This window comes from Mercenaria mercenaria, chromosome 19 (assembly GCF_021730395.1).
Source record: "Mercenaria mercenaria strain notata chromosome 19, MADL_Memer_1, whole genome shotgun sequence".
In the NCBI taxonomy this organism is placed as follows: Eukaryota; Metazoa; Mollusca; class Bivalvia; order Venerida; family Veneridae; genus Mercenaria; species Mercenaria mercenaria.
In genome coordinates this window covers 2,363,526-2,387,600 of record NC_069379.1, presented here as the reverse complement: position 1 = coordinate 2,387,600, position 24,075 = coordinate 2,363,526, and the positions used below count along the sequence as shown (strand labels likewise).

At 37.0% G+C, this 24,075-nt stretch overlaps 1 long non-coding RNA gene across 1 annotated transcript; it reads left to right on the top strand.

The window, feature by feature from the left end:
• Positions 1-3,794: 3,794 nt before the first annotated feature.
• Positions 3,795-15,264, top strand: LOC128551150 (uncharacterized). Its single transcript, XR_008368656.1, has 4 exons — positions 3,795-3,921; positions 5,501-5,667; positions 8,258-8,342; positions 13,331-15,264. It is a non-coding gene; the product is annotated as an uncharacterized LOC128551150 (long non-coding RNA).
• The last annotated feature ends 8,811 nt before the right edge of the window (positions 15,265-24,075 follow it).

Here is a 24,075-nt window from a genome sequence, read left to right as displayed (position 1 = left end):
AGCTATTGGTAATTATATAAAACTTAAATAAAAATATTCTATGTTAAAAAGGAACACAACTCTGTCTAGATTCAGACTTAAGAGTATTGTTTCTGCTGGTGTAGACTTTGACAGTAAATAACTATTCTTAGTTTCAAATAAAAAGCTTGAATAGGTCTATTAACACTTACACAGATATTTGATGTATCAAAAACTTTGTAGTCAGCTGAAAATGCTACATTTTCATAGCAGTAAATATTCGAATCACATATGTATGTGATAAGTATGGTTTAAGGATATGCATTGTTGTTTATTACATATTTTCTGACAGCATTTTCAAAAACATACATTTAATATTTGATTACAGTGTAATATATGCCTATGTTATTACCTTTTTTCACGAGTTCGCTTTGTTGTGCATCTGCAGGTCAGACTTTCTCAATCCCTGTGGAATTATTTTTTGATGTAAAAGTGTAAAAGGGCTATACATTCTATTTTAAGGTTTTTATTAGTCACTCGAGAGCCAAACATATTTCTTCGCTCTTCGCTCACTCCTGATTTTCTCAAAAATCAAAAAAAAAATTTAATTAATATTTTGCTCGCCGCCTCAATTTTTTCAGAAAAAAAATCTGATGAACAACTTTTCAATTTGGTGTGGCCTAAAGGCTATTTTTAGATCAGACTCATGGCTACTGATATGTGATAGCTATATTTGAATGGTATATAGGGGGCTATGGTGATATAAATGCATTACTTTTAAGGCTCAAGTAATCATGTTTCTCTGTCAGATTTGTGATTCCATTGTCTGTCTTGTGATAACAAAAGCATCTGAAGGTGCAAACTTTGATTTTATGCAAATTTTATCAGAGCTTTTATTTTATAATATCATTTTTCTCTGCAAGTAGTGGTAGCTAACACTGGGTGACACAACTTAGTCATTTTGTTGGTAGGTCAGAGTGGTTCATTTTACTTAACAACAATTTAACAAAATATAATAATAAAGTTCAGAGCGTCTGTTGTACTCAAGTTGTCCATGAAGAAATTTACAACAAAACCATTCAGTATTTAAATTTCAGTTAAATAAGGAAAAGAAGTATAATTGCTTCTTTGATTATTATACACCTAGACTTCTTTCACTATCATTGTTTTGTTTTCTGTGTTAACAGACTGACGAAAGAACAGAGTTGAAACAAGGTCTTGGATTTGTTGACTACCGGACCAACATGGTGAAACTGGCAAAGAATATTGCAAAAACTGCACAGGATATGATGAGTGTTAACATTGTTAGTAAAGTCAGGCTTTCCAGCATTTGTACTTTTTCCTAATTGTCATACTATTCCAACTAATTTTTTTTTCTACTTTTATATAAAACATCCAATTACTCGTACTTTTTTATATCAGAAGTAGTAAAAATGCATTTTTTGAACCCCAAAATCAAAGTGTTTTTGTCAGTGTTCAAAAAAGTAGTTTTGATTCAACAGGTGCATCTTTAGTGCATTCAGTTGTGAACAGTGAAATGTCATGATTCCAGTGAAAAAGCCCTTTTTTTGTCCCCAAAAGCTCTTTTTGTCAAAGTTTGTACCTTACATAAACTCCTACTTCTTTTGTTAAATTTCCTTATTTCTTCCTACTTTTCTCTTACTTTTTTGCCACATTTATTCCTATGTTTGGCTGGATTTTCAAAGAAAGGTCCAGCCTGTATTTAAGGGCTGTTCAGGCGGATGGATGGGATAACAAGTCTCATATGAACCTTTTAGTTCACTCAGTATCTGGACAAGTATTTCACTTAGGACCTTGAAACTTACTTCATAGGTATGTTGATCTTGATGTGTACATGACCGCATAGATTTTTGTGTCTCTGGGTCAAAGGTCAAAGTCACAGGGACCTGAACATTGAAAAAGGTTTTGGTTCAATATCTGGACAAGTATTTCATCTAAGACTAGAATTTTATAGGTACATGTATGTCGGTCATGATGTGTACATGACCCCTATTTATTTTGGGGTCACTTGGTCAAAGGTCAAGGTTACAGGGACGTGAACATTGAAATTGGTTTCCGGTAAATATCTAGAGAAGTATTAGACCTAGGACATTGAAATTTCAAACATAATATCATCTTGGTCTTGATGTGTACATGACCTCTATTAATTTTAGGGTCAAAGGTCAAGGTCTCAGGGATATAACATTGAAAATGGTCTTTTTCTTACTTTTATTTTTTACACCAATTTATTTCTTTAATTTCATTTTCTACCTGTCCATTTCTTTTTTCCCATATTCCAACAAAAGTGCTTATTAATTTGAAAGTTATTTATTGTATGCCTTTATTAGAACTTTAACACTTAATCACCTAATTCAGAAAACCTGGCCAAAATGCCGTCAGGCATTAGCTGCTTGTTCTACTTTTTTTGTAATCATACAGTAACTATGGTAACTATTAAACACAGTAGTTAAGATTCAGTCATCAAACATCTCTTCAGAACAGATGAATGGTTTCCGGTTAAAATGCATTTAAAGTTTTTGTAAGAAGTACCAGTATAATTTTGCAAAGAAAGACTCCATCATATCTGCATATGCCCGCCTGCTTGGCTCGGTAGGTAGGTCGATGGTCTACGGATCGCGGGGCCGTGAGTTCGATCCTCGGGCGGGGCGTATGTTCTCCGTGACTATTTGATAAACGACATTGTGTCTGAAATCATTAGTCCTCCACCTCTGATTCATGTGGGGAAGTTGGCAGTTACTTGCGGAGAACAGGTTTGTAATGGTACAGAATCCAGGAACACTGGTTAGGTTAACTGCCCGCCATTACATGACTGAAATACTGTTGAAAAACGGCATTAACCCAAAACAAACAAAATTATATCTGCATACAGTGGTGTGTGAGCCATGTATAAGTTACTATCTAAAGATATATTTTATACTGTGATACACATATATATTCAGCAAGGAGTTATTTTCTGTTCTTTAGGTTGGCAAATCTGGAACAGATGTTGAGAATGTTGGACTACTGGCAAATCAGCTGACCGTGGACTTTGATCTGCTAGCCAGTGACTCCAGAGTGAAGCGGCGTCTGCACAAAGTGCAGAGGTATGTTTAAGCACATACAGACATTATTCTGCACAAAATGCAGAGGTATGTGTAAGCACATACAGACATTATTCTGCACAAAATTTCAGTTTTCTACTCATTTTGCCTCTTTGCATTGGCTGCCTGAAATTTTAAGTTTATTTATCGAAGATTTCAGTGTACTGTGATCAGTTTGAATAAGTAAATAACAGTCATTTATTCTGCTAAAAGATTACATAAATAAATTGGTAGACTGAGTGAGTTAAAATTCCAGATTTCTGACTGATATAAATGATGTGGAGTTTTTTATTTTTTGGCAATGGAAAAAAAATAGCCGCGCCATGAGAAAAACAACATAGTTGCTTTGCGACCAGCATGGATCCAGACCAGCTGGTTCATCCGTGCAGTCTGGTCAGAATCCATGCTGTTTGTTAACAGTTTCTCTAATTGCAATAGGCTTTGAAAGCGAACAGCATGGATCCTGACCAGACTACACGGATGCGCAGGCTGATCTGGATCCATGCTGGTCGCAAAGCCACTATGTTGGGTTTTCTCATGGCGAGGCTCAAATAGCCTGTTAACTAATGTCCTGACATTGATGTTATCATCTTTTTAACTGTTGAATATCAGATTCTTTTGAATAGGACAAGTTGGATTATTTAGATTTTTTTTGCATGGATATTCCATTTAGCTATACGTGAATCACAACAAATTGAATTTTGATGTTTTTCATAGATTGCAAGTAGAATCAGAGTGAATACAAGATCTGGGTAAAAGTTGTATAGAGCTTGTACAGGACCTTGGAAACGTACAGGCCAACCCGAGTGACTCGTACACTAAACAAGATATTACCCAGCATGCACGCATTGTTACTGAAAAAGTAAGTTGTTTCTGCTGAGTAAGTAACCCTTTTGACCTGCCTGTAAGACCATCATTTTAAAGAGAAAATCCTGGTCTTACAGGCAAGTAAATATGGTTGCTTGCAAGTTTGTTCCAAAGTAAAAGTTTGAAAAAAAGGGATAACTTAACGAAACCTGAGGTATACATTTTTAGCTCGACTTTTCGAAGAAAAAGTAGAGCTATTGCACTCGCCCCGGTGTCGGCGTTGCCGTTGGTTAAAGTTTTTGATAAAGTCAAATATCTCTGTTACTATCAAAGCTATTGACTTGAAACTTAAAATAGTTATTTACTATCAAAGTCTACACCAGGAGAAACAATCCCCGTAACTCTGTTTGAATTTTGACAGAATTATGCCCCTTTTTAACTTAGAATTTTTGGTTAAAGTTTTTGATAAAGTCAAATTTCCCTGTTACTATCAAAGTGTTTGACTTGAAACTTCAAATACTTATTTATCATCAAAGTCTAAACCAGGAGAAACAATCCCCATAACTCTGATTGAATTTTGACAGAATTATGCCCCTTTTTAACTTAGAATTTTTGGTTAAAGTTTTTGATAAAGTCAAATATCTCTGTTACTATCAAAGCTTTTGACTTGAAACTTAAAATAGTTATTTACCATCAAAGTCTACACCAGGAGAAACAACCCTCATAACTCTGATTTGAATTATAACAGAATTATGCCCCTTTTTAACTTAGAATTTTTGTTAATTTTTTTATAAAGTCAAATATCTCTGTTACTATTAAAGCTTTTAACTTGAAACTCAAAGTAGTTATTTGCTATCAAAGTCTACACCAGGAGACACAATTCCCATAACTCTGATTTGAATTTTGACAGATTTATGTCCTTTTTTAACTTGGATTTTTTTTACTGGCAAAGCTCTAATTCAGAGTCAAGCACTGAGAAAAATTTGAGCGCGTAGTCTTACGGACAGCTCTTGTAATTCTTGGAATTCATGCTTTTGGGGGCCTCAACATTGCTGACATAGAATTACTTGTCCAACACCACTCTGGACTCAAAATCTTGCTTGGGATGTAAGTCTTTCAAATGAAAAAGTCATCCAGCCAGCTTGCAAAGGGTTGTTGGTCCTACTGTACTGCCCAATCTTACCTAAAGTATTGCCTGCTAGGAATTTATGGTCATTCCCCATCATTTATAGCTGTAAAGTCACCATGTAACCAAACCTGTGTTAGTTTGACTTTAAGTTCACTTAAAACAAAACAAAACAATTGATAGTTGATCTGGTTTAGTACACATGACTATTGTATCGACTTAGCTCTATTTAAACATATTTTAGCTTGCTTATAAAGAAACCCTATGAATCACACTTGTATAAACTTACTTTGAAAAATAATTGTTTTGAGAGAGTGCAGAGCAGGAATTTAATCCTTGACCTCCTGAGTTAATTTGCCAACACCTTACCAGCTTTGCAGCTGTTTCTGTTGACTTATCACAAAATTTTTTTGTCAAGATCTCATTTTGATAAGCTTGCATTATAAATTATAGAGGTTTACATATTGAGATGAAAATTAAAACCTTCCATCATATTTTACATTTGCAGGTTTCTTTTATCGTTGCAAATCTACAGTCGGGCTCACAAGGTACCCAGGCTTGTATAAATTCTGCTCCCACCACCAGTGGTATCATAGCTGATGTCGACACCACAACAATGTTTGCCATAGCAGGAACTTTGAATGCCAATAGTGAAGAAAACATTGCTGATCACAGGTAATATTTTGTTTTGATGTGTCTTTTGACTTTGGTTTTATTTTAACCTTAAATTCTGAAGACCAAGTCTCCAGACAAAACAATTTCTTTTTCTGGATTTTCTGAGAGGCCTCATGTTTGGTAGATTTACTTTACTGACATATATTTTGAGGAAAGTACCTTCAGCATTTAAAAAAAAAATGGATGAAAATTGGAGTGTTTTTATAAAATAAACACTTTGGGATACACTTAAGAGTTCATTGAAAAAATCCTTCCATTTCTTTGGGCTTCAGGACTGAATGAGATTGATTTTACCTTTGTGAATTGTGCAGATCATGATGAGCTTGCACATTTGTGCAATCTGATCATGATCTACACTGTTTGCCATTCAGTTAGTATCTTTTTTGGTAAGAGCCCCTTTTTATGCCCCCCTTCGAAGAAGGAGGGGTATATTGTTTTGCAGATGTTGGTCGGTCTGTCTGTCAGTTGGTTGTTCTGTATGTAGAGCAATCCGTTTCGGGATGATAACTCAAGAACGCTTGGGCCTAGGATCATGAGAGTTGATAGGAAGGTTGGTCATCACCTGCAGATGAAGGTCAAGGTCACAGTGACCCTGAACAGTTAAAAGGTTTCCGGATGATAACTCAAGAACGCTTGGGCCTAGGATCATGACAGTTCATAGGGAGGTTGATCATGACTGGCAGGTGACCCCTAATGATTTTGAGGTCAGTATTTCAAAGTTCAAGGTCACAGTGACCTGGAACAGTTTATCGGTTTCCGGATGATAATTCAAGATTGCTTTGGCCTAGGATCTTGAGAGTTGATAGGGAGGTTGGTCATGACCAGCAGACGACCCCTATTGATTTTGAGGTCAGTAGATCAAAGGTCAAGGTAACAGTGACCAGGAACAGTAAAACGGTTTCCGGGTGATAACTCAAGAACACTTGGGCCTAGGATCAGGAAACTTTATAGGGAGATTGATCATGACTAGCAGATGACCCCTATTGATTTTGAGGTCATTTTGACAAAGTTCAATGTCAGGAACAGTTAAACAGTTATTGGACGATAACTTGAGAACGGTTGGGCCAAGGGTCATGAAAGATGATAGAGAGGTTCATCATGACCAGCAGATGACCCTTTTGATTTTAAGGTCAGTAGGTCAAAGGTCAAGGTCAAAGTGACCTAGAACAGTTAATTGGTTTCCGGATGATAACTCACGAACGCTTTAGTCTAGGATCATGAAACTTTATAGGAAGGTTGTTATGACCTATAGATGACCCCTATAGATTATGAGATCTGTAGGCTAAAGGTCAAGGTCACATTGACCCGGAACAGTTTAACCCTTTCCGGACGATACCTTGAGAACGCTTGGACCTAGGATCACTAAACTTAATAGGGAGGTTGATCATGACCAGCAGATGACACCTGTTGATTTTGAGGTCAATAGATCAAAGGTTAATGTCACATTGAACAAGAAAATCCTTTGGCAGACTTAGACACCAATGTTTAAACATGCATGATTAATACGAACATATAATATAAAGGGAAAAATCTGTATGTGTTTCCAAAGTATCAAGTGTACAGTAGGTAAGGTCTTGCCGAAATTGATATGAATTTGGGAATAAATTGTGATTTTTTTGTGTTAGAACATATGCAAAATACATAGGCAGATGTGGACACTAATGTGTGAACATGAATAAATGTTATTCCAAAATATATAAGTGAATCCTTTATGCACTTTCTCCATCTGGAATGTACAGTGGTTAAGAGTTTGTTGAAATTGACATAAATTTCAGATTTATTTTCCTTTAAACTAAGAAAACTGATATTGTGTGTTACTCTGCAGCAAAATCTCAGTTTGTATATCACAACTATTGTGCCTCGATAGCCTAGTGGTAGAGTGTCATCTTCGAATGCGGGAGGTCTTGGGTTCGATCCCCGGCCTTGTCATCCCAAAGATATTAAGAATGGTACCAGTAGCTCCCTTGCTTGGCGCTCAGCATTTAAAGGGAAACTGGCTTCTTCTCATATACCCTTGTGGCGGTGGATTCCATCAGGAATGAGGTGTTGAGAGTGATTAATATAAGTTGTAGAACTTTCTTCACAATCAACCTAAAATAAGCAGATTTCCCCTAAGTAGAGAAATTCTTAGTAAGGCCTAAAAATACTTTGTTTCCAGTAACATGCTCAAAGAAATTAGGCTTTATGATTGTTTTTTTATTAAGTGAGACTTTTCGGAAATTATTTTTGTGTCAAAAAATGAATACAAATAAGGGGGTTATGCCTGCATCAGTAAGTTGAGTTCTAACATCACTGACCATGTTTAAAGGATAAAAAGTGCAGTTTTGCAACTTTTTGTTAAAAAGTTGAAAAAATATTCTCTTAGGCCATAAAAACATTTAGGGTCGGCCAAAAATTTAGGGTAGGTCGGATACCGGAAGCAAACAATTTTTTTTACGCCTAAACTAAACTACCAATATTTTTCCTTTCCTAGGTATGTCAAAATAAAAATTGCACTCAATTTAATAACACAATATAGTCAACTGGGATGGAATATAAAGACATTTATTACAGCAGGCAACATAATTTATTGCCTTCCTTTACGGTACAGGAATTGGTCATGTAGAGGATGTTGGATTTGAGAAATTGTGAGATACAGTTCCCTGTGGCAACTTCAGACATACAGAACTATCAGGGTAGGCAACATTTATCACTTATGACCTAAAAACTATTGAACTATGTAAGTAAAAAAGGTAAAAGTAAGTTTTATCGTCGCTTGGTGAAGCAATTAACATAAGCTCTGCAGAGCTTTTCTGCGACCCTATATTAAGAACAGTTAAAACCAATTATACCTCACCCCCAGCAATTTGCTGGTACCCATTCTCAGCAGGGTCGACTGAGGCAATCGTGTTAAAGTGCCTTGCCCAAGGACACACCGTAATGGGAGTAGCCAGGATTCGAACCAGGGGCCTTCACCTCCATAGGAAAGCGTCTTATCCCTCTCGACCAATGCGTCTACTAAGTTGCTGCTAATGCTTTTTAGCTGACCTGAGCCGATGACTCATGGTGAGCTATTATGATCGATGACTGCCCGTCGTCTGTCCGTCCGTCCATTCACATTTAGTTTATTTACACTCTGGCATTAGTAATTTTGAAGCAGTCTTAATCAAACATAGTCACAAGACCTGGCACAAGTTTGATTATGGGCAAGATTGGATCAGTGTGTCCAGAGTTATGTGATGAATTAGATTATTAGCGAAACTTGGCCGGTAGGACAAAATTTATATGCCCTTAATTGACAAAATTTTCTATATTTCTCCTTGTTCACACTCTGGCATCTTCATTTCATCACCAGTCCTAATCATATTTACATAGAATGTGTATGACCTCAAGATCTTAAATGAGTTCCATTATTAGCAACAGCAGACAGGTAGGACTAGAGTTATGTGCTCTTGATTGACAAAAATTACTCTATTTTATATTGTTCACACTCTAGCACTTTCATTTCTTCCCTAATACAAAACATATTTACATAGTATATGTATTGCCATAATATCTTGCATGAGTTAAATTTTGAACAAAATCAGACAAGTAGGACCAGAGTTATGGATCCTTAATTTTGCAAAAAAATCCTATATTTTACCTTGTTTACACTATAACACCTTCAATCCTTCAGCAATCCAAATCATATTTATACAGAATTTGTATGAGCATAAGATCACAGATGAGTTTGATTATGAGTGAAATCTGACCAATAGGACTAGAGTTTTACAGAAACTGCTATATTTTCCCTTGTTTAGACTCGAGCAACTCATTTCTTCACCAATCCAAATAATATTTAGATTAAAAGATCTATGATGATCGAGTTCCAAAAGATATAATCTGTTTAGTTGGACCAGAGTTATGTGCCCTTGTTTACAAATAATGCTATATTTCACATTGTTTTGCATTTTTCTTTCTTAACCAGTCCTATATGTGTATATGATTGATTTAACAGTTCAAGTATATATATCATCAAGGTCACAACTCGAGGTCAAATGTTTGAGCCTTCCATTTTATGTCCGCTCTGTATCTCCTGAACCCCTTGAAGAATTTTTATGAAACATTGGTCAAATGATCACCTCATCAAGATGATGTGCAGAACTCATTGAGTCAGCCATGTTGGCTCAAGGTCAAGGTCACCACTCAAGGACAAAGCCTTCCATTTTGTGTATTTCCTAAACATCTTGAAGGATTTTCAAATTCATTGATGCTGACTACATGGACTTTAAAATATACTTATAAATGTCAATGCTTCCACCCAATACCCTCAACTCTTTCACTATCCATAACAGCGGTGGGTTTGAATGGATATTTCTCAGTAACTCTAACAAGACTGATTTGAAATTTCATCAGTGTCATCAGGGCACGTTAGAAATCTCTGGACTGATTTATGTCAGGTTACTCCCCTTCTTTTTTAGCTCACGACCTTGATAACACTCTACTCGCCATAGGTCACATTTTAGCAAAATATGCTTTGACATTGGCACTTAACACTTTTCTCTGTACAGCCCAGAAAAAGACTTAAAGGTGGATAAACAGATTTTGGCCATGTAACGGATTTGTTCGAAACTTTAGCATCTGATCATTTACACTCATTTATGTTCACTTAATACAAATTAGATTTTCACTGGAGGTATTTTTAAAATTTCATTTTCCTATCCTGGTTGCCCAACCAAGATAGAGTTATTTTATCATAAGTATAAATTTGATAAACATACTTTGCCTAAGGAAATGTATAAATATTAGACATATTGTAATATATTTGTAAAATATTTGCATTAAAAATTATGTATTTAGATGGAATTCATTAGAAACGCAAGTTTGAAAAACTATTATTACCTCCCTTTGCCTATCTTGGTTGCGCAACCAAGATAGATTGGAAAAATATGAATTCAGAAGCTACACACAGCTTTTAAACTTGCATTTTGGTTCAGATTGTTCAATAGTTGATATGTCTATCAGATGCAAATGTAAAACTAGACATTGTATCGAAATAAAAAGAAATACCCAGCTTTTTATATACTTTCATATTAAAGGGGAGTAATTACAAAATTTTATAAAAATAATAAAATATACATTTCAAATAGGAATCTAACTCTATGTAATCGGTACTTTTGTTCCTTAAATAATTCTCTACCAGAATATACAAAAAGTAAAAAATGTCATTAAATGTTGTTTAAATGTGATTGACCACCTTTAAAGTTCAAACTGTGACGCATACTTTTCCTCTTACCAAACTTTATCACAGACACCAAAGGTGGAAATAAGATAATTTTTACCCTGACACCACTGCCTTTATATTTAATGATTTTCCCCCACCCTACAAAATGGTAAAAAATGCAGTACAAAGACATTTCTTTTTCCAGTCTGTTTATATGTGTCATATGATATACTTCCACTGACACAAATATCGCTCTTTTTATGCCCCCGGCATCTACTGATGCGGGAGGCATATAGTGATTGTCCTGTCCGTCCGTTCGTCTGTTCGTCCGTCCGTACGAGGTTAACCAAATTGGACACGTTTTGTCTAACATCAATACCCCTTACTAGAATGACTTGATACTAATGCAGATGTATCCTGTGACCATTCCTCATCTTCAGACATCACCTGACCTCAGTTTGACCTTGACCTTGAACTTGACCTCGTTTTGGACTTAGGCTGCTTTGTATCGACAAGGATGCCACCGGGGGCATCAAGCGTTTATTGAACGCAGCTCCTTGTTCTGTTACACTATTACATCCATTACAGTACAAGTCAAATGGTTTATCGCGGCCAGAAATTTGTACAAACCGGACAGAAGTTGCGAAATTGTCATTTGTGCAGGAAAGAAGCGTTTACCATAATGTCCAGTACTGGACAGGTATAGTGACCATGCACGGACACAGCCAATTATCTCAGAGGGGGTCCGATCCCCTGCCCCCCCCCTCCCACACCCTGGAAATTTTGAAATTTAGCACTTCATTTTTTGCATTCTGGAACAGTTTTATGGACTAACCTGTTAAATTTGGGAAAATGATAAAATCAAGCTTTCTTGAAGGTTAAATTCTTAGTTTCTTTTAGATAAATAATATGAATTATGTCGGAGTAGTATGTAGCAGCAGCCGCATATACTTTACATGCAGTTCTAAGGTTGCCTTTTTCGAAAAACATTTTCTTTCCTACTTGTCTTCTTTCCTTTTTTAAAGATTTTCCAGAGGGGGTCCGGACCCCCGGTCGAACATAACCTTGTGTTTGGTTAAATTGTCTGAACAGTGTACAAACTCATTACTGTTTTTTCAGGCAAGGGTGGAAAAAAGTGGTAGACAATGAAAGCAGTAACATTTTTATTAAAAAAAAATAAACAATGAGACAAACATTTCCGGCATCTTTGGACGGTTCAAAATCCCGTGTTAAACATACGATAAAGCCCGAAACGCGTGAAAATGTTCCGAATGTAAATCGGGTGAAGTAAGCGCTCTATATATAACAGTTAGATTATGCGTCTAGATTGATTAAACTGGGCGAGTCTACTTACTTATTACTTGAGGATGAAAAAAACGTGTTTTTAAATGTTGCTCTTAAACAAGGGTGGCGGTTAAACTACGAAAAGTACAACAACAGTTAATTCACAACAAATCGTACGGTATGTTTTATAATCAGTAGAAGCTAGTCCTATTTACGCTTATGAGACCTGTTTCACCCACAAGTAAAGAATTGACAGGTCCATCATGAAATATTTTCCCCAGCGTGCAAATACTTGTCCTATTCAATATGATCGCGGCCTCATCGGCCGCGACCAATCAAGTAAATCAGTACGCAGCGAGTTTTTGCATTTGCTTATACTACTATTTCAGTAGCATTGTCTGTGTTTCAGTAGAGTTAACACATTTAATATTTCGTTTTAGGTTTTCTGTACATTTAATTGATTTTCAGTTGATGGAAATTCAATGGTTTTCAACAAATAAAAAAAAAAAAAAAAAAAAAAATTAAAAAAATGTTTCTACTTGTAAAGGTATCAGTCTAGTTAGTACAAAATTGAATAACCGCCTCGGTAGCCTAGTGGTAGAGCGTCCGCTTCGAGATCGGGAGGTCGTGGGTTCGATCCCCGGCCGCGTCATACCAAAGACGCAAAAAATGGTACTAGCAGCTTCCTCGCTTGGCGCTCAGCATTAAGAGGGTAGTGCTAGGACTGGTCAGCCCGGTGTCAGTATAATGTGACTGGGTGGGGTATCATGTCACGTGTCTACTGAGGCAGCACTATAAAGTTGGGCATTGTGCTCACTGCTACAAGTAGACACCGTATGACTGAAAAATTGTTGAAAAAGACGTTAAACCCGAACACACAAAATTGAATAGATTTTGTCTTATTGCTTGTCATTTGGCTGATTTGAATTCTTGGATTGAATGTACCATACTGTAAAATCATTTAATTTCGTGGGCATGAAATTTCGTGGTTTTGGTCAAAATGGCAATTTCGTGGGGATATGAATTCGTGGATTTCAACTTCTGAACATAAAACGAATGGGAATTTTACATGTTCATTGGGATTAAAGTTCGTAGATTGACTCAACCACGAAAATTAATGATATATTATAATATATAATATATTATGGAGATATACTTGAAAGAGCATAAAGTAAATCTAGCAGTTTCTTTTTACAGTTCTGGACAGATGCTGCATACCACACAAATATCTACAACAAATATACAACCAGGAACTTCACTGGATATCTATGTCACACCTAAAAAGGATATATTTCCAGAGGTACAAAGGGTCATCGGTATTTGCATGAAAGATTCAGCCACCATGACAGTAACAAGCTTAGGAGCATACAGTCTGAGACATAAACATTGTTTACTTGGTTGGAATTGGTGTCCCATAATGGAAGGCACTTTGATTTTCCAGTTGTTGTCCGAGCACAAAATTTTATGTATACAAAAACGACTAGCAATTTTTTCAGTTGTGTTTCTTCTTTTGTGGATTCTTTTACCATATATTTTTTTTTATATTGTAGTATGTTTGTGTTAAATTGTGAGAAGTAAAACATTACTTCTCTCAAAGATTAAACTGTACAGCTGACTCATAAGTTCTGCACTTCATGTTGATGAGGTGATCGTTTGACACAAGTTTCATATGAATCCTTCAAGGGGTTTAGGAGATACAGAGTAGACACAAAATGGAAGGCTCAAACCTTTGACCCTAAGTTGTGACCTTGACCTTAAACCGGCATGGCTGACTCATAAGTGCTGCATATCGCTTGCTGAGGTGATCATTTGACCCAAGTTTGATGAAAATCCTTCAAGGGGTGTAGGAGATATAGAGCGGACACAAAATGGAAGGCTCAAACCTTTCACCCTTAGTTGTGACCTAGACCTTGAGCGGGCATGGCTGACTTATGGGTTCTGCACATCGTCTTGATGAGTTGATCATTTGACCCAAGTTTTATAAAATTCCTTCAAGGGATTTAGGAGATATAGAGCGGACACAAAATGGAAGGCTCAAACCTTTGACCTCGATTTGTGACCTTGACCTTGAGCTGACAAGGCTGACTCGTAGGTTCTGCACATCGTCTTGATAAGGGGATCATTTGACCAAAGTTTCATGAAAATCCTTCAGGGGGTTTAAGAGATACAGATACAGAAAGTGTTACGGACAGACGGAAGGACGGACTGAGACCATTCGTATAACCCCCCACCATTTGTGGCGGGGGATTAAAAAAATCTTAGTACATAATATCAGTTGTAAGTTACTCAACATGACATTTCGTAGTGTGCCAGCATTTCATCCATTTATATATCCTTCCCTGTGTGTACTAGGCTGAGCTCTTGTTGTGTCATGCATTTTCGCGACTTAATCTATCATTTGTTATGCTGCACATTTCTTAAAAAAAAATTTCTTAGTTCCTAGCATTAAATCCATGTTTGTTAATTTATTCAGATACTATTACAATCCACATGTTTATTGTATTTAATCTGACCTTGTTAAGGCAGTTGTTGTCGGTCGTGTTATTTTTTTTTTAAATGCAAACAGTTGCGTAGCAACAGTTAATCTCCAGATATACCGCTTTAAAGACGAGAACATACTAGATATCCGGCTTTCTTATGAAACTGAGAAACTTCCTATTGCCGCAGCAAACATCAGGACCCATTTTAAATGTCTGTCACTTACATTTTCTTGCAGAATATTGTCAGTGCTGAATAAAACTCCGTTTAGAGCAGACTTGTTTTTATTTTTTACGGGCTTGGGAAGCAGGCAATTTTATAAATTTTACAGTGTCTATATAAACATATAGTAAAACAACTTTGGTCTAAGGCCTACTATTTATACCCCAGTTTCAGCTGATCTGGGGATCTAACGCTTTTTTGTCTTTCAGTTACTAGTAAGTTGTATTTTTTAAACTTTGTCATTTAAGGTGCATTTCATAATTGTGTGCTTTGACGATTTTAGCTTTCAGTTTCTTTTCTGTCAGTAATGTTGCTTTTAATACTAGTAAGCATTTTCATGTGCCTTATTCAATGTGTATCTACATTGTATAATTGTTATCTATTAGAGTTAACTACATTTCCATTGAAAATAAAACATTGTAAATTTTGAACAGTTTTATTGTATTTATTTTAGACTGAATCCATAACATTTATAATTGTTGAAAACCGAACCACTAGACCAGCCATTGTGATTACACTTCTGCCACTATAATTAGAAAAGCAAACTGCCAGGTACAGAGATACGAAGGCAAGCTGCCACTGCCTGAGGGCAAGAGGCTGATCTACCACTTCCGAGGGGGAGCTGTTACTTTATTTCCACTGCTGACTTGAAACGGAGCTGCCATTGCTGTGAGGGAGAGCTGCCACTGCTGAGAGGACGAGCTGCCACTGCTGAGAGGGTGAGCTGCCACTGCTGAGAGGGCGAGCCACCACTGCTGAGAGGGTGGGCTGCCACTGCTGAGAAGGTTAGCTGCCACTGCTGAAAGAGAGAGCTACCACTGCTGTGAGGGGGAGCTGCCACTGCTGAGTGGGAGAGCTGCTACTGCTGAGTGGAAGAGCTGCCACTGCTGAGTGGGAGAGCTGCCACTGCTGCCACTGCTGAGAGGGCGAGCTACCACTGCAGAGAGGGCGAGCTACCACTGCTGAGAGGAAGAGCTGCCACTGTTGAGTGGGAGAGCTGTCACTGCTGAAAGGGTGAGCTACCGCTGCTGAGAGGAAGAGATGCCACTGCTGAGTGGGAGAGTTGCCACTGCTGAGAGGGCGAGCTGCCACTGCGGTGAGGAAGAGCTGCCACTGCTCAGAGGGAGAGTGACCACTGCTGAGAGGGAGAGCTGCCACTGCTGAGAGGGAGCTACCACTGCTGAAATATTTCTCATTTCTTATTCTACACTATGAAACATTTATAAAGTATGAGCTGAATTTTACATTTCCCATTTCTTATTACACGAGATCCTCCCATGAATACATAGATTGGCGATACAACTTTTTCTTATGGTCAGCTTTTAACAAGAATTTTCAAAAAATGTTAAATCAATTCCCTTCATATTGCATTGTCTCCCTTACATTAGCTAAAGTCTTGTCATTGATAACCCAAGTCAATAATTCTTTGTCATGGATTTTGCATTGATCTAAAATTTTGCTTTGGGTTATACGTGGAAATTAAGGTCGCATGTTACTCCATAGAAAGCTACAAAACATGTAGCCAGTTTTTATAAATCATGTTGTTTATAGATTCATATAGAAATATTAATCTTGTAAAGATATAAAACATTTCTATAAAAAAACATTATGCTAGCTTATGATATTGCGAAATTTGTGTTGTCATTATAACAGAAAATGAAAACATTAAATAAATTCTTTTCTTTTCTTTTGGAACTTTGAATGTCGCTAAACATTGAAATCCGAGAATTATTTCATAAAACGAGCTTTCCCACAAAAACATGTATAATAGTTTTTCCTCAAGGAAAACAAAACTTGTGTGAAGATACATGTATTCCGATTTTGTTTGAATGCTCTTGTCCATATTCTTTTTTTGTTGTTGGATTTAACGTCGCACCGACACATGATAGGTCATATGGCGACTTTCCAGCTTTAATGGTGGAGGAAGACCCCAGGTGCCATCTGTGCATTATTTCATCACGAGCGGGCACCTGGGTAGAACCACCGACCTTCCGTAAGCCTGGTGGATGGTTTCCTCACATGAAGAATTCAACGCCCCGAGTGAGGCTCGAACCCACATCGATGAGGGGCAAGTGATTTGAAGTCAGCGACCTTAACCACTCAGCCACGGAGTGTATATATAACGGTACTTTTGTTCATCTTTCATGCCTAGAAGTTTACTCTTTGAAACATGATAAAATAAAGTAATAAACTAAACAATACTCTATTTGACAGGCAATGGCAAAAAACAAACAAAAAACAAGAAAAAAAAAGAGAAAAAAAAGCAATTTAACAATCTTAGAAAACACACATGTTAGTAAAACACGCACACACATGTTTTATTAACTGGCCTTGATCCTAGGTTTTCCATAGAAAACAAGGAAAGAAAGAATCTATTAGTTATGAATCAAGTTTCTGATTTTTCTTATCAACATTGGTGTATATGTATCATTGAGATCCGAACTCATTTTTATTAAAATTAGCTCTCATTCACCCTGTTTACTTATCTATAGTGTCTAAGTTACTTAGTCTTGTATAATCAATGATGTACAAAAATCAAATATGCCATTTACATACTATACAGTGATTATGAAATAAGAGTATCCGTGTAAACTAAAGTCTTCAGCTGTAAAGGTGGCTATTTTGCACGCTTTCTACGAACAAACTGTGACAAAAAATGTAGGTCGTACTAAAGAGATAATCCTACCGTGCAAACTCACGGAAAGCATGCTATTATAAATATTTTTTGTTGTTTTGTTTTCAAGCTTGGATTTCATTTCTAAAACAGAAATGATATTGCGCGCCTATTAATTTCACGCTTTCTTTGCAAAGCGTGAAAACCATGCTGTGTCTTTTGTTTAAATAAATGTACACTTTCTTTCCCCCATTCACCGGCTTTCAAGGAGCGCCTAACTTGCAAATTACACTATTTCATAAGTAAATTATTCTATGACGTAGTTTTTCTGCTGTCGTCGATTGTTTCAATAGTCCAAAGATTTTAGCTTTCAGTCAGAAAAACTGTAATTTATATCGATTCGTATTGTTCTCATAAACAGTTTGTTGAGTTTGTTGAAAAATCAAAGCTCTGTTCTATTCTGTTCTGTTCTGTTTTTGACTTTAAGACAATTATGAACGTTATTATTTCAAAAGACTATATTGAATCGTACGTCAGTTGTTGGTATATGAAGTTCCGTAAAACGTTACATTGTTTAAGCTACATCAGAACTTTAAGAAATTCACCAGTTTTTTATTTCTTGATGCACTTTGAAGTTAAATGGAAGCAAGAAGATTTTACCATATTACACTTATAATTATACTATTGTATTGTTTATAAAGTCACGGATACCTACATATGCGATAATAAATTGTTAAAAATATAGTCAAACCTGTGAAAAAAGACCACTCTTCGGAACAAGCAAAAGTGGTCTTTGTTCACAGGTGGTCTTTACTCGGGGGGAAGGGTCACTTCTCAGTTAGCCATTATCATGCTGATAAAAAGTATTTTTACAGCTTCTTGCTTTCTTCATGTTCTATGTATTAATTCGGGGGGTGCAAACTTGCAAAATTTCAATCAAGCAGTAATTATTATGTTTGCTATAATGCGAAAGTCGTGAAAATTCGGCGGATTTCAAATATTTTCACGTTGGAACGGTCAAGCTTGGTCGTTATTGGGGGGCAAATATATAACCCTTGGGAATGAATTAGGCCGGTCGCTGGTCGCGGCCGCCAGGTGGTCGCTATTCACGGCCTTTTTATGAGCATTTTTCTACGGGGGGACCAGAGACCGGTCGTTGTCGACAGGTGGTCGCTATTCACGGGTGGTCGCTATCACAAGTTAAATTTTTTTTTATATGTCTGCCCTGATGATTTTGATATGAAACCGGTAGGTAGACAGAAATACAGATAGAGGAAACCCATTGGATGTTTTTCTTTTTCATATATATATATATATATGATTGAATCGATTCAAACTTTCAGTGATTATTACTATTAATGCTTAGTTGTAGAGGAAGAAACAAATCTTGGATTTGCTCAACCTGTTCTGGATTTGGGCCCTTTTTTCAAATGGCATCGGCGGGAGATATGGCTGTCATTCGACTGCAGCCCTGTTTTTTTTCTAAGAAGTGGTCCTGGCTTGCTGGTTTCTTTAAAAACACATTACAACTTTATATATAAATTGTGACGGGTATCGTAACAGAAACTTAGTTAACATATTGTGCAATGGCTTTGACTGTTATAAAGGGGTATAATAATTGCTTAATACGTGTTATTTAAAACCTCTTGAAAAGTGACAAAAATCACCCAAACCTCCAGGGGAATGACTATATTTCAATATTATACTGAAATTTGAACAACATGTTTCATGTCATGGGCATCACACGTGATAAAACGTGGGACTTCCCAACATATTTTATGTCTTATATTGATATAATTGTTGACTTTTTCTACTTAACAACGCCTGACAAATAACAAAAATACCCAAAATCCAAAGAAGGATGTCTCTTCAACAATATACTGAAATGAATAATTGACGAGGAACGTCATAGGTAATAAAACCACTGGGCTACCTCATACCAGTTTCGCCTATTTTTGGAGGTATATATGAGTGATATATAGGTGACATAATGAAGGTTAAGGGTATTTGACATCACTTTCAGGGGTAGGATGAAAAATTGTGCTTTCCCACGTATAAATTGTCTTTTTACAACCTTGCACTCCAGAAAATGAACTATTTTACCGTCAACAGCATTTTTTTCGTAATGAGTCCGCGAGCCCATGCTATTACGAAATCAGTGCAACGTGTAGAATGCAATAACAAAATGATGTTTCCTCTAAAATGTCTGACGAAATCACTATTATTATAATCCAGAATTCTTACACTACATTGTACGGAAGGTAAATTAATAGTTATTTACATGTATGCGTAACATAATTTTACGTTATACCTTGCATATAATGCGATGTCACAAAGTTACGAAGCTGTAAAAGGTACTAAATTAAAGGTTCTGTAAAAGAATCTTGGAAAAATCTTGGAAAAATAAAACTTAAGCCTATTGAAATACTTGAAGCATGAAACTTTTATAGGTAACAAACAAATTTAGCTCTAAATCATGTACTAAACAAAAAAAAAAAACATGCGCCTTTTAAAGCAGGAGTTCGTGATCTATGTTCTTAGTATGTTCTACCGTGTACTTTGAAAGTTGCAGGGGCTCCTAGTTGCAAAAGGATTCCTTTATGTATCCCTCTTCCATTAGGTCATTTGTTTCTATTGGCAAAGGTTTGATATGGCGAAACAATATCCCTTTGGTGAGGCCTATCCGTTTTAATAAGCAAGCGCGCTACCATTGCGCCACCGAGGCTCACAAAAGTGGTTTACTAGTATTTAAAAAAGGATGCGCAATTCGGCCTCAGCCGGGATAGCTGGTTTTTAAGATGCGTTGTTATGCCACTACAATGAGAAGAATAGAGTGAATTAACCTTTAGCCTGCTGGCGGCAAATATTTCTGCCTTTGCGACCAGTGCAGACCAAGATCAGCCTGCACATCCGTGCAGGCTGATCATGGTCTGCACTGTTCGCTTATCAGTCAGTAGTTTTTCAGCAAACACCCCTTCAATAAATAAATGGTATTGCCCATATTGAACGATGGACCAGTCCATTTTAGAAATTTAGCAGGGTAAGGGTTAAGGTGGTGTGCCAGTCTTTTGTTACGTCGGTCGACGTAATAATGGTCGAAAAGTAAAGCTACCGTATCGCTCTGATATTTGGTATTCATATACAAGGACACCTCTCCTTCGTTTTGTACGATTCAGATTTTTTTTTATATTCCTTTTCTGTTTAGCAACGGGCTCTTTCGTACAATTAAGGAAAAATTGAAGTATCTGAAGTAAAAATGGCTTATTTTTTTCGCTGGATTAATTTCAAAAACAACATTCGGATGCTCTTGACAAGGGAAACAGAATGATATAAGACAGTGTTATCAATCTGAAATTTCATAAATGTCACTATGATGGGTGGGCGTTAAATGTTTTAAAATCTGCGCGATTCTTTTGATCTTAGAGTAGCACCATACGAGCTTCGGTGGACGATTTGGTCGACGGAAAGCGATTCAATTTACAAACGGCTTACGCAGTCTTTTTGCTATGAAAATTCCAAACTAGTTTTTGAAATAAAAAAGGGGCTCTTTCCGTGAAATATTTCACGAAATGCGGTAGAAGCATACATTTGCACCGCGTGCATCACTGAAGTAGCCTAAACATCATCCGAGGTAACACAAGTTTCAACGTTATAAAATCTTAATGTTATTGCTGTTTGTGAAAAAAATCACAGTAAGACCCTTATTTTCTATTTCATAAATTTGTTCATATCCATATTATTCATATTCAGTTTAACAATTTCTTTTAGATTGTCAGGATTGGCTAGTTTTCAGGCGACGAGGATGCCTGGGTTTCAATCCAGTAACTGTAGTTGCTTACCAGAACTCATCTAGTTGAGAGGGAAGCATATATTTCATAATTCAAGCTTACCTGTCCGGGAATCGAACCCGGGTCCGGGAATCGAACCCGGACCGTTGGATTAGGAGACAACGACCTTAACCACTCAGCAACTCAAACCAAATACTTAAGTCGTGAAAATCACTGTAATACCCCAGTCATACATACGGCGCGAATAGCTACGTCCAGCCACGGATAGAAACGTAGTAATCCGTATCGATCCGTACCTGAGCCGTACCTTTAAGTAGTAACCCGTATCAATCCGTACCAGTCCGTACGGCTCAGGTACGGATCGATACGGATTACTACGTTTCTATCCGTAGCTAGACGTAGCTATCCGCGCCGTATGTGTGACTGTGGTATAAGTGACAAGTAGTTTGAATCATTTTCCGTAGGCCAAATCTCTCACCAAAGTTTGTATGGTGAGGCTTTTGCTTTATTTCTAAAGGATGATCTCAACTGCTATCAAGAAAACATGACCAGAATAATTTCAGATTACTAATAAAAGATGATAATACACTGTTGTAAACAAAATCAAATTATCCTCCAGCCTAAAAATCTGTTCTCTCTATTTCTATAGTAACCTTAAAATGACTTTGGTATATATTTTACAATTGTAATACTTCTCTTTATGTAACAATGATAATTCAAATGAAAACCCTTTTAAATTTCATTTTTTCAATAGATATACGTTTATTTCTTTGCGGAGCCTCTAAGATATACTGCTGTTTGGTCAGCTGCAGCAGCAGCAGAAACAACAATAACAAATATAAGCAGTAGAAATACGACAGTGTCTTGAACTGATAATGAGTATGTTAGTAATAGGTTAGGTGGGGGTCAATATTTTATAGATAAAATCGGGGGTCATTATTTTATAAGGGGAGTCAGTATTTTATAGAAAAGAGGCCATTATTCTATACAAGATAATGACAGGGGATCATTATTCTGTGGGGGTCAGTTTACAAAAAAAAAGTGATAAAGTTTGAGTAAATATTTCCGGTTACCTCAGCTGGGAGTAGCATCTTTTCACAAAGTTCCGGATATATTAAACGTATGATTCAAACATTAATGATTTCAATATAATTCAAGGTAAGAGCGTTGGTCTACGGATCGCGGGGTCACGAGTTCGATCCTCGGGCGAGGCGTATGTTCTCCGTGACTATTTGATAAACGACATTGTGTCTGAAATCATTAGTCCTCCACCTCTGATTTATGTGGGGAAGTTGGCAGTTACTTGCGGAGAACAGGTTTGTACTGGTACAGAATCCAGGAACACTGGTTAGGTTAACTGCCCGCCGTTACATGACTGAAATACTGTTGAAAATCGGCGTTAAACCCAGAACAAACAAACAAATATAATTCAAATGCATATCCATTCCACCCTGCGAATGATTGTGTAGATGTATTTGATAAGGCAAGATTTTTTTATTTTTATAGCGCAGTTTCAAATAGGGGAAAGGAACGGTGATTAGATATGAAACACATTGCACGACCAAACGGTCCCGCAAAATCTGTTTAATTCTCAAAAAATCTGCTAATAGACATTTAGCGTAGTCCTTTGACCTCTGATGGAGAAAGATGAATCAACCTGTCGTCGATCATCTGACGTCTGGTCTTAACCGTTATCATGCTTGACACAATTGATTCTGCTTTTGCGATCAGTGCATGTCATGATTAGCCTATATATATGTGCAGTCTGATCAAAATTTGCACTGTTCGACATTCAGTTATGATCGTTTTGGTAAGCATCCCTTTTAACAGTTAATTGAACTGTCCAAATTGAAATTCATTATAGGCTAAAGGTTAATTTATCTAACTGAATATTTGGTCTGTCAATAAGCTCTAGACTGTATTGTTAAATAAGATAGAAGTTGCATATGCGGAATAAAGCCAAGTTTTATTTGTCTAAAGCGCACAAATAAAAAATCATACTATTTTGATAAAGTCAACAATATTTCAATATCTTTTGAATGTTATTCAAAGTATAACTCAGTCGCACTTTATTAATCCCCCGCCGTGGCGGAGGGATTATAGGAATGGTCTGCGTCCGTCCTTCCGTCCGTCCGTCCTTCCGTCCGTAACAAATTCGTGTCCGGTCCATATCTCCTAAACCCCTTGAAGGATTTTCATGAAACTTGGGTCAAATGATCACCTCATCAAGACGATGTGCAGAACCCATGAGTCAGCCTTGTCGGTTCAAGGTCAAGGTCACAACTCAAGGTCAAAGGTTTGAGCCTGCCATTTTGTGTCCGCTCTATATCTCCTAAACCCCTTGAAGGAATTTTATAAAACTTGGGTCAAATGATCGACTCATCAAGACGATGTGCAGAACCCATAAGTCAGCCATGCCGGCTCAAGGTCAAGGTCACAACTCAAGGTCAAAGGTTTGAGCCTTCCATTTTGTGTCCGCTCTATATCTCCTAAACCCCTTGAAGGAATTTTATAAAACTTGGGTCAAATGATCAACTCATCAAGACGATGTGCAGAACCCATGAGTCAGTCATGCCGGCTCAAGGTCAAGGTCACAACTTAGGGTCAAAGGTTTGAACCTTCCATTTTGTGTCCGCTCTATATCTCCTAAACCCCTTGAAGGATTTTCATCACACTTGGGTCAAACGATCACCTCATCAAGGCGATATGCAGAACTTATGAGTCAGCCATGTCAGCTCAAGGTCAAGGTCACAACTGAAGGTCAAAGGTTTGAGCCTTCCATTTCGTGTCCACTCTATATCTCCTAAACCCCTTGAAGGAATTTTATAAAACCTGGGTCA